This window comes from Oncorhynchus mykiss, chromosome 22 (assembly GCF_057628025.1).
Source record: "Oncorhynchus mykiss isolate SJ-2025 chromosome 22, ASM5762802v1, whole genome shotgun sequence".
NCBI classification, from domain to species: domain Eukaryota; kingdom Metazoa; phylum Chordata; class Actinopteri; order Salmoniformes; family Salmonidae; genus Oncorhynchus; species Oncorhynchus mykiss.
The window spans coordinates 2,414,570-2,426,680 of NC_143043.1; the positions used below are offsets into that span (position 1 = coordinate 2,414,570).

A 12,111-nucleotide genomic window follows, 5' to 3' on the forward strand; every position below is an offset into this window, starting at 1 on the left:
ACTGCAGAGATCTACAGCTGAGGTGGGAGACTCTGTCCATAGGACAACAATCAGTCGTATATTGCACAAATCTGGCCTTTATGGAAGAGTGGCAAGAAGAAAGCCATTTCTTAAAGATATCCATAAAAAGTGTCGTTTAAAGTTTGCCACAAGCCACCTGGGAGACACACCAAACATGTGGAAGAAGGTGCTCTGGTCAGATGAAACCAAAATTGAACTTTTTGGCAACAATGCAAAACGTTATGTTTGGCGTAAAAGCAACACAGCTGAACACACCATCCCCACTGTCAAACATGGTGGTGGCAGCATCATGGTTTGGGCCTGCTTTTCTTCAGCAGGGACAGGGAAGATGGTTAAAATTGATGGGAAGATGGATGGAGCCAAATACAGGACCATTCTGGAAGAAAACCTGATGGAGTCTGCAAAAGACCTGAGACTGGGACGGAGATTTGTCTTCCAACAAGACAATGATCCAAAACATAAAGCAAAATCTACAATGGAATGGTTCAAAAATAAACATATCCAGGTGTTAGAATGGCCAAGTCAAAGTCTAGACCTGAATCCAATCGAGAATCTGTGGAAAGAACTGAAAACTGCTGTTCACAAATGCTCTCCATCCAACCTCACTGAGCTCGAGCTGTTTTGCAAGGAGGAATGGGAAAAAATGTCAGTCTCTCGATGTTCAAAACTGATAGAGACATACCCCAAGCAACTTACAGCTGTAATCGCAGCAAAAGGTGGCGCTACAAAGTATTAACAGGACTGGACACTCTTGGTTGCTCCTTGTGGCAATTCCATCCGGCTGGAGAATTAGATCAAATGGAAGAGTGCTTGCTTAGCGTGTGAGAGGTAGTGGGCTTGATCCACTAGGGGGTGCTCTTGCATCATTTCATCAGCATCACTGCCTTGTAAAATTAAAACTCTTTGTCTGTTTTTCCCCACAAGGCTGAAACATGTGCCCTCGCTTTGATATAAGTAAGCAAGGTTAATTTGTATTTCATCCAACGATCTGTGCTACAAAGTGAAGGCTACATTATATGCAATTTCTTCCACTTTTTGTGTGACACAAAGATGCTTATCTAAATGGTGAAAATGCAACATATGTTAATCAGACTCACTTTGACTTTATAGTGCACCAAGAGATAATTTCTTGCTTACGGCCATACCGGCCCTAGTGAGCACTTCCTGTTTGTAAAGTGAGACAGGTGTTGGTGATTAAGTCGTGAGTGAGTGTTTGTTTGCTTGAGAGCTTTTTTGGTTATTTTCAACGTTTTTTTGAAGTATAATTTAGATTTTTGCATTTGAACAAGTTTAAGTTTGCTTCGTTTTTTTCTCCCTTTGCAGTTTTGCTGCTTGGGGGATAGTTTTTGTTCTCATTTTTGTTTACTATGACGGACAACATGGCAATGACTAATGGAATGGACAAGGACAAAGAAAATGCTCAACGGAAGAAACATGGAGATGAAGGAGGACTGAAATATGGCAAAGAATTTACAGTGGCATTGGAGTTGATGGGAGAAGATAAAGTTACAACAATGGAGTTACTACGTTCGATTAAAGAGCTGTGTGGGGAGGTGGTGGGATGTAGAATGAAAGGAGAAAGAAAGTACGAAATTACAATGCGAAATGGAAAAGGAAAGGATCGGTTAATGGATGATTTAATGATTACAGATACAGGGATCATGGCGAGAGATATGATTGCCATTGAGCTAGTTGTATCTTTCATGAATCTTCCGGCATACATCGAAGACAAAGTTATACTGGATAAGCTGAGTAGCTGGGGTGTAACTGCTGTCTCAGAAATAAGGAGGGTGGCCAAGTACAGAGATTGTGGACGGGACGAGATTCTGTAAAGTAAAATTCACTGAAACAGTACAATCATTGCCATATTCAACAAAATTTGAGACACTGGAGGGAGGAGAGTATTTCCGAGTAATACACGATAAGCAGGTCAGGGTTTGTCGACTGTGTATCCAGTCTGGGCACATAGTCAAGGACTGGGGACTCAAAGACTTTGGGGGGGACCTCGAGCGATGTGGGTGCCTCGGAAGGAGGTGAAGTGGAGGGGAGTGGGATGCTGACAACGATACAGGAGACACAAATGGATACAGGAAGCACAACAGGCACAGGAAAGAAGATTTTGAGTTGGTTGGATGAGATGGATTTAGAGTCCATTTCAGATTCAGATGACATGTAAAATATTGATAGAACAAGGGGAGGCTACAGGAAGAGGAAAGCGGCGGTGGAGGTGAAAAAGGACAGAAAAGGAAGCAACATGACAATAGGTAGAGGATAATGAGAAAATATAGATATTTTTAATTGATTGGAATGGTTAATTTTATGTCAATCAATGTGAATGGTTTAAGAACAATGGAAAAATTCCAAAGAATAGTAAAACTGAAGAATTCTGATATTTTATGCCTTCAAGAAACACATTGTATGTATTTTAGAAGTTAAAAAAATATGGAGAGATTTTATTTTTGTAGCAATGGCAGGGGGAATTCAAGTGGTGTTGCTATTTTATTGAGGATGTGGTAGAGAATGTGAAACATATATAATGATAATAATGGGAGGATTTTAATTCTAGATTTTGAATACATGAATATGGTTTTTAGAATTATAAATATTTACGCGCCTAATACTGAAATAGAGCGCAAAGATTTATTTTTAGAATTAGGAAAATGGTGTGAGGGAAACTGTATTGTAGTTGGGGATTTTAATGTTAAAATGGATAGACTGGATATGACAAGAGGAGCTATTTTTTAGAAGAGATGAATCTGGGGGATTTTAAAGAAGATGATGTTAGAAAAAGGAATGATTGATATGTGGAGAGGAAAATCCAGACAAAATATAATTTTCTAGAAGGCAGGTGGTTTTAGGGGATTTGAAACAAACAAGGATAGATCTGCTTTTAGTAGAAGAAAGTTTAAGGAATTTTATGAAGGATATTATGTATGTTTTTACAACTTTTAGTGATCATGCAGGTTTAACATTTTTAGTGGGCTTAGATAAGGAAAGAGCAGGGGGTGGAATATGGTGTAATAATGCAGGGTATTTAGAAGATGAGGAATATGGGAAACAACTTAAATCTTTGATAGCATGTGAAATGGAGGACAAGCAGAAAGAGAATGATAAGTGTTTATGGTGGGACAAGGTTAAGGAAAAAATAAAAGTTTTTAGTATAAGATATGGAAGGAAACTGAGGGGTAGGATGAAAATAAAATAAAATGAGTTGAGAGCTAAATTGGAAGAAGAAATGGGGAAGTGTGACAGTGAACTTAATTATAATATAGAAAAGTTTCTAGAGTTGAAAGAAACATTTAGTAAATATGAAATAGATAAGTGTAAAGGGGGCTATTATAAGAAGTTAAGCAAAGTATTTTTTGGAGGGGGAGAAATGCACTTAGTTTTTTCTTGGATTAGAGAAGAATAAACAGAGGAGAACATACACTGCTCAAAAAAATAAAGGGAACACTTAAACAACACAATGTAACTCCAAGTCAATCACACTTCTGTGAAATCAAACTGTCAACTTAGGCAGCAACACTGATTGACAATAAATTTCACATGCTGTTGTGCAAATGGAATAGACAACAGCTGGAAATTATAGGCAATTAGCAAGACACCCCCAATAAAGGAGTGGTTCTGCAGGTGGTGACCACAGACCACTTCTCAGTTCCTATGCTTCCTGGATGATGTTTTGGTCACTTTTGAATGCTGGCGGTGCTTTCAATCTAGTGGTAGCATGAGACGGAGTCTACAACCCACACAAGTGGCTCAGGTAGTGCAGCTCATACAGGATGGCACATCAATGCGAGATGTGGCAAGAAGGTCTCTCCATGTGCTCGCCAGAGTTAGCCTGACTGCCATTAGGTACCGAGATGAGATCCTCAGACCCCTTGTGAGACCATATGCTGGTGCGGTTGGCCCTGGGTTCCTCCTAATGCAAGACAATGCTAGACCTCATGTCGCTGGAGTGTGTCAGCAGTTCCTGCAAGAGGAAGGCATTGATGCTATGGACTGGCCTGCCCGTTCCCCAGACCTGAATCCAATTGAGCACATCTGGGACATCATGTCTCGCTCCATCAACCAACGCCACGCCACGTTGCACCACAGACTGTCCAGTAGTTGGCGGATGCTTTAGTCCAGGTCTGGGAGGAGATCCCTCAGGAGACCATCCGCCATCTCATCAGGAGCATGCCCAGGCGTTGTAGGGAGGTCATGGTTTTCCACTTTAATTTTAATTGCGAATCCAAATCCAGACCTCCATGGGTTGATAAATTTGATTTCCATTGATAATTTTTGTGTGATTTTGTTGTCAACACATTCAACTGTGTAAAGAAAAAAGTATTTAATAAGAATATTTCATTAATTCAGATCTAGGATGAGTTATTTTAGTGTTCCCTTTATTTTTTTGAGCAGTGTATATTAGAAAGATTGAAAATGTAAAGGGTGAAGTTGTCAATGTTTATGTAGAGATATTAGAAACAGTGCAGAATTTTTATAAGGATTTATTTAAGAAAGGGGAGGTGGATGAGGGGTGTGTAAAGGAGATATTGGATAGTGTGGATGTGCAAATTGATGTAGAGGATAAAGAAATGTGTGATGGGAAGATAACAGTGAATGAAGTTAAAGATGCGATTAAGGGTTTACAAGTAAATAAGAGTCCTGGAGTAGATGGGATAATTGCAGAGTTTTATAAAATATATGAATGTTTTTAGCACCTATTTTATTGGAAGTTTATCAATATATGGAGGATAATAATAGTGTTTCAGAATCTATGGTGACAGGGCTGATAACGATTTTATATAAAAATAAGGGGAGCAAATTGAAACTGGAGAATAATAGGCCAATTACTTTATTAAATTCAGATTATAAGGTATTAGCTAACATACTGGCAAATAGAATGAAGCAAGTTTTAAATTATATTATAGCACCTACACATAATTATAGTGTGCCTGGTAGAGATATTGCTGATACAATTAATACAATTAGAGATGTGATAAATAAAATAATTTTAAGCATAGATTTAAATAAAGCTTTTGATAGGGTGGAACATGATTTTATGTTTAGGGTAATGGATAAATATGGTTTTGGTAATAGAATAATAGGATGAATAAAAGTATTATATAAGGCGGCAAAAAGTAGGGTGAAGTGTAATGGGGTTTTAACTGATTCTTTTATTCTTGAGAGATCTGTGAGACAGGGGTCCCCTTTATCAGCTTTATTGTTTGTTTTATCGGTAGAACCTTTAGCAGCATTTTTTAAAAAGATCATCTTATAAATTGTGTACAGACTCAGCGAGGACGTTTTAGTTTGATTCATCAATATGCAGATGATACCACTATAACAGTTAGAGATGAGGGAAGTGTAAAATGGGTGATGGAGTGTTTTAAAGTATATGGGCAGGCATCGGGTGCAAAGGTTAACATGGAGAAGTCAGTAGTAATGAGTAAGATTAATGAGGGGAATTTTCCTTTTAAGGTGGTAAAAGATTATTTTAAGGTGTTAGGAGTGTTTTTAGGGGTGAAGGAAATGGAAGCTAGGGATTTGACATGGAGTGGTGTAATAAATAAAGTTAAGAAGGTGGTAAATATGTGGAGGGGGAGGTCTTTGTAAAGTAATTGTAATAAATGTATTGTTGATGTCAATTTTTATTTATGTAATGAACGTTTTGGATATGCCAGAATGGGTTTTATCTGAAATGAATAAGATTTTAGTTGATTTTTTTATGGGATGGGAAGGGGGTGAAAATAGCTTTAAAACTTTGATTGCAGGTTATGAGGAGGGGGGTTTGAAGTTTGTAGATTTAAGTGTAAGGAAAACAGCAATTAGAATAAAAATGGTACGGAAATATTTATTTGGTGAATTGGATTATGGGTGGAAAATGTTTTTTTAAGAGTATTTGCAGGAGGTTGGGAGGATTGGGGACAATGGTTTATTGAGGAGTATGAAGAAGGAAATGTTAGGTAATATACCTTTGTTTTATAGAGAAGTGTTTGAGGCTTGGGGGCAGTTTTTACCAAAGATTTATTATGAATGTACTATTTTTGAAAATATTTTAAATCAGCCGATATTTTAAAATCCAAAGATAAAGTGTAATAATATGTTGTTTTGTAAATATTTTATGAGGGCTGGGATGAGGCAGATAGGTGATAGGGGTTTACCGGTTTTATATTATGAAAGTAATGGGGAGAAACATGATTTGTCAGGTTTAAAACTTAAAATGGTTTATGGAAAATGTATTTTAAAAGAGATAAAAGTCACTGCTTCGGAAAAAGTGTGGTCTAGGGTGTTTGCAAACATGTATGTGAAATCAATATGGAAGAAGGTAAATGTAAAATAAATCTATAGAATGTGAAGACAATGATTTTAAATTGAAACATAATAGGATTTTTACAAATGTGGTTTTACATCAAATTTATAGGGATATTAAAAGAGAATGTGATATTTGTGGTACGGGGGTGGAACATTTTATGCACTTTTTTGTTGAATGTAGTAGGTTAAAAGATTTTCACGAGTTTTTAAAAGGGCTTTAAGTAAAACATTGGGGAGAAGAGATGTTTACTGGAGTGGAGGTTGTTTCTTTTTGGTTTAAATGGGAAAAGTAAAGTTTTAAATTTTAATTTGGTGAATTTTGTCCTTAGTCATGCTAGATATGCAATAAGATTAAGGAATTTAGGTCATTATGAAGGGGAAATTGTGAGTGTGGAGTTTTTTTTAGGAGTATTTTAGAGAAAGATAGAGATAATATATAGATACGGTGGAGGAAACTGTGTGGGTGAGTACTTTAATTGAAATTCTATCAAATGGAAAACTTGTTATTCATTAATTGGTTTTAGTGGATAATTGTTTTACTTTTTCTTTTTCTGATTTTGTTAAAGGGTGAATTGTTCATATTTTATTGTTGTCTGAATGTTGTAAATATTGTGTGTTTTTTATATAATAAAAATACATTTTTTAAATGTGCCCGATCTCGGAAGCTAAGCAGGGTCGGTCGGGCCTGGTTAGTACTTGGATGGGAGACCGCCTGGGAATACCAGGTGCTGTAAGCGTTTTGCTCCAGCAGAGGGTCCTCTTGTGTCATGCGTGGAGCAACTGCCTTTTATTTATCACCCTAATAATGTTGTGTCTTTTTATTGGACTAAAGGCAGTTTGTTAGTGCTTACCTGCCATGCCCTGATCAAATCCAATAATGGACAGTGCGTTTCCCACAAAATCTAGGCAGTGCATTCAGCATTTGTTTTTAGGCTAGGATACTGTCAATGTCTGTAGTCCATTAGGGCCCTGTAAAATCCCCTTCAATGTTTTGAAACCCTAAATATGTTTAGAACTACAAATTAACTTTCTTCTGTCGATTCTTCTTTTTTTTAATGTCACAATTCCAGCCCTCCTTTGTTGGCTTGGGGCCAACAAAAGTGACCCAAAAGAGACACTCTGGCGGAGCAACTTAGTTTTTAATTCTATTTTAAATTGTATTTTTTAGTTTTTCAGTTTAGTTTTCTTAATTTGGTTTGGTTTTTAACCACTTAGGAGCCTACAACAAGTCACAGTAAAACATTAACATTTTTAAACATAACATAAAAAATAAAAAAATTCAGTAACAATCTAAATGGACCAAAAAGATACAATAGAAAAAACTTTCAATGGCAATGTAAGCCAGGGCGGGATTCATTTGTAGTCTGGACGGGGAGGGGTGAACATCTCCCTGACTGCAGCTGGAAGGGACTGCTGCAAGAGGACTAGGCCGCCTGTCAATAACAAAATTGAAGGGAAAAAAATAAAAAAGGCAATAAATAGGCCATAGTAGCGAAGTAATCACAATTTAGCAAATGAACACTGGAGTGATAGATGAGCAGATTATGATGTGCAAGTAGAAATACTGGTGTGCAAAAGTGCAGAAAGTAAATAAAAACAATCTGGCGGTGAGGTAGGTAGATTGGGTGGGCTATTTACAGATGGGCAATGTACAGCTGCAGCGATCGGTTAGCTGCTCAGATAGCTGATGTTTAAAGTTAGCAGTGTTGCCAACTCCTCAGTAAGGAAAGTAGCTATTGGCTGTCCTAAAAGACGCTAGAAGTCGCTACATGACGTCATCGCCTAATTTGCATAATTAGCCATGATCATGTAATTGTGATAGGATGCTGTAGGAGAGAGGAATAACTCCGTGGGAGAGACAAGAAGTGAGTAAAAAACACCCTAAATATGTTTAGAACTACAAATGAACTTTCTTCTGTCGATTCTTCTTTTTTTTTATGTCACAATTCCAACCCTCCTCCTTCCAAACTTCCAATGGCAATGTGAGAAAATGATGGGAACTAGTCTGGCCCTAATTCAGATTAATTGTGTTTTTTTTTTAAGTAGGCCAGGGAGGGATCAGCCAGCGGCGGCTTCCCACATGCGGGATTGATTTGCAGTCTGGACGCGGAGGGGAGGACTAGGCTGCCTGTTAGTGCTTTGATAAGACGGAGCTTTACCTAGCATATACTTACAGATGACCTGTGGTTCTGGCGACGAATATGTAGCGAGGGCCAGCCGACTAGAGCATACAGGTCGCAGTGGCCATATCAAGAAAATTGACCTTTTCTTTACACTGTTGTGATGAAAGTACATTTCCATAATATCAGCTATCTACCATAAACGTCGAACAGGGATTGAACCCATGTGCTTCAGTTAACAAAAACAGATGACTTTGCACATCTATTTCATTCTTAGAATGTCAACATTGTGGAAAGTGGGAGTTGTGCAAAAGCTAATTTAACAAGTGAATACTCTCAAAAGAGAAGTTGGGGAATACTGTAGGACAGCAAACATGTAAAGTGCCTCTATCGTAGAGATACTTCCCCATAATATAATAGTTGTGTTCAAATATTGATACAACATGATTGTTCTACAAAGTCCCCCAATGAATGTAAATTTTAATGGAATTTGAAGTCATTTCCTATAGAGGCACGGATGGGATTTGAACCCATGATCTTCGGTTTACGAGACCGACGCCTTACCACTTGGCCACCATGCCACTCTATGCTGGCCATATATATATATATATATATATATATATATCAACATTCTGGAAAGTAGTAGTTGTGCAAATGTGAATTTGGCACACAAACTCAGTGGAGAAAGGACCTCATACATATATAGCATGCACTCCCCCTCTGAGCTTCCATCCCATTTCATTTGCAGATAAAACGCAATATCAATACAATGTACTTTATATATACACCACTCCATTGAAACTACAATGAAATGATAGCAGCAATTCTTAAAACAGGTACGGACAGGGATCGAAAACATGAACTTCAGTTTTTGAAAATCATGCCATAAAAGTTGGCAACCATTCCACTTCTGTTCTATACATGTACTGACAGGGATTGAACACATGTTCTTCAGATTACCTGACCAAATGATTTAGCACATCTCTGTTTCCTGCTTAGAATTTCAACATTCCGGAAGTAGAAGTTGGGTCTTTGCAAAAAAATCATGGAGAAGCTGAGGATTGAACCCAGGACCTCATACATGCAAAGCATGCACTCTACCACTGAGCTACAACCCCTTTCTTAGGAAAAAAAAAATGGTTTCTTATTTTTTTAAATTTCTCCTATATTATACCAGGTAAGCCAGTTAAGAACAAGTTCTCATACACAACTGCGACCTGGCCAAGATAAAGCAAAGCAGTGCAACACAAACAACAACACAGAGTTACACATGGAACAAACAAGTGCACAGTCAATAACAAAATAGAAGGGGAAAAAAATTAAAAAGGCAATAAATAGGCCATAGTAGCGAAGTAATCACAATTTAGCAAATGAACACTGGAGTGATAGATGAGCAGATGATGATGTGCAAGTAGAAATACTGGTGTGCAAAAGTGCAGAAAGTAAATAAAAACAATCTGGCGGTGAGGTAGGTAGATTGGGTGGGCTATTTACAGATGGGCAATGTACAGCTGCAGCGATCGGTTAGCTGCTCAGATAGCTGATGTTTAAAGTTAGCAGTGTTGCCAACTCCTCAGTAAGGAAAGTAGCTATTGGCTGTCCTAAAAGACGCTAGAAGTCGCTACATGACGTCATCGCCTAATTTGCATAATTAGCCATGATCATGTAATTGTGATAGGATGCTGTAGGAGAGAGGAATAACTCTGTGGGAGAGACAAGAAGTGAGTAAAAAACACCCTAAATATGTTTAGAACTACAAATGAACTTTCTTCTGTCGATTCTTCTTTTTTTTTATGTCACAATTCCAACCCTCCTCCTTCCAAACTTCCAATGGCAATGTGAGAAAATGATGGGAACTAGTCTGGCCCTAATTCAGATTAATTGTGTTTTTTTTTTAAGTAGGCCAGGGAGGGATCAGCCAGCGGCGGCTTCCCACATGCGGGATTGATTTGCAGTCTGGACGCGGAGGGGAGGACTAGGCTGCCTGTTAGTGCTTTGATAAGGCGGAGCTTTACCTAGCATATACTTACAGATGACCTGTGGTTCTGGCGACGAATATGTAGCGAGGGCCAGCCGACTAGAGTATACAGGTCGCAGTGGCCATATCAAGAAAATTGACCTTTTCTTTACACTGTTGTGATTAAAGTACATTTCCATAATATCAGCTATCTACCATAAACGTCGAACAGGGATTGAACCCATGTGCTTCAGTTAACAAAAACAGATGACTTTGCACATCTATTTCATTCTTAGAATGTCAACATTGTGGAAAGTGGGAGTTGTGCAAAAGCTAATTTAACAAGTGAATACTCTCAAAAGAGAAGTTGGGGAATACTGTAGGACAGCAAACATGTAAAGTGCCTCTATCGTAGAGATACTTCCCCATAATATAATAGTTGTGTTCAAATATTGATACAACATGATTGTTCTACAAAGTCCCCCAATGAATGAACATTTCCATGGAATTTGAAGTCTTTCCTATAGAGGCACGGATGGGATTTGAACCCATGATCTTCGGTTTACGAGACCGACGCCTTACCACTTGGCCACCATGCCACTCTATGCTGGCCATATATATATATATATATATATATATATATATCAACATTCTGGAAAGTAGTAGTTGTGCAAATGTGAATTTGGCACACAAACTCAGTGGAGAAAGGACCTCATACATATATAGCATGCACTCCCCCTCTGAGCTTCCATCCCATTTCATTTGCAGATAAAACGCAATATCAATACAATGTACTTTATATATACACCACTCCATTGAAACTACAATGAAATGATAGCAGCAATTCTTAAAACAGGTACGGACAGGGATCGAAAACATGAACTTCAGTTTTTGAAAATCATGCCATAAAAGTTGGCAACCATTCCACTTCTGTTCTATACATGTACTGACAGGGATTGAACACATGTTCTTCAGATTACCTGACCAAATGATTTAGCACATCTCTGTTTCCTGCTTAGAATTTCAACATTCCGGAAGTAGAAGTTGGGTCTTTGCAAAAAAATCATGGAGAAGCTGAGGATTGAACCCAGGACCTCATACATGCAAAGCATGCACTCTACCACTGAGCTACAACCCCTTTCTTAGGAAAAAAAAAATGGTTTCTTATTTTTTTAAATTTCTCCTATATTATACCAGGTAAGCCAGTTAAGAACAAGTTCTCATACACAACTGCGACCTGGCCAAGATAAAGCAAAGCAGTGCAACACAAACAACAACACAGAGTTACACATGGAACAAACAAGTGCACAGTCAATAACAAAATAGAAGGGGAAAAAAATTAAAAAGGCAATAAATAGGCCATAGTAGCGAAGTAATCACAATTTAGCAAATGAACACTGGAGTGATAGATGAGCAGATGATGATGTGCAAGTAGAAATACTGGTGTGCAAAAGTGCAGAAAGTAAATAAAAACAATCTGGCGGTGAGGTAGGTAGATTGGGTGGGCTATTTACAGATGGGCAATGTACAGCTGCAGCGATCGGTTAGCTGCTCAGATAGCTGATGTTTAAAGTTAGCAGTGTTGCCAACTCCTCAGTAAGGAAAGTAGCTATTGGCTGTCCTAAAAGACGCTAGAAGTCGCTACATGACGTCATCGCCTAATTTGCATAATTAGCCATGATCATGTAATTGTGATAGGATGCTGTAGGAGAGAGG

At 38.1% G+C, this 12,111-nt stretch overlaps 2 non-coding genes across 2 annotated transcripts; both read right to left on the reverse strand.

Moving 5' to 3' along the window:
* Positions 1-8,947: 8,947 nt before the first annotated feature.
* trnat-cgu (transfer RNA threonine (anticodon CGU)) lies at positions 8,948-9,019 on the reverse strand. Its single transcript has one exon. It is a non-coding gene; the product is annotated as a tRNA-Thr (tRNA).
* Positions 9,020-10,922: 1,903 nt separating this feature from the next.
* Positions 10,923-10,994, reverse strand: trnat-cgu (transfer RNA threonine (anticodon CGU)). The gene has a single exon. It is a non-coding gene; the product is annotated as a tRNA-Thr (tRNA).
* Positions 10,995-12,111: the final 1,117 nt, after the last annotated feature.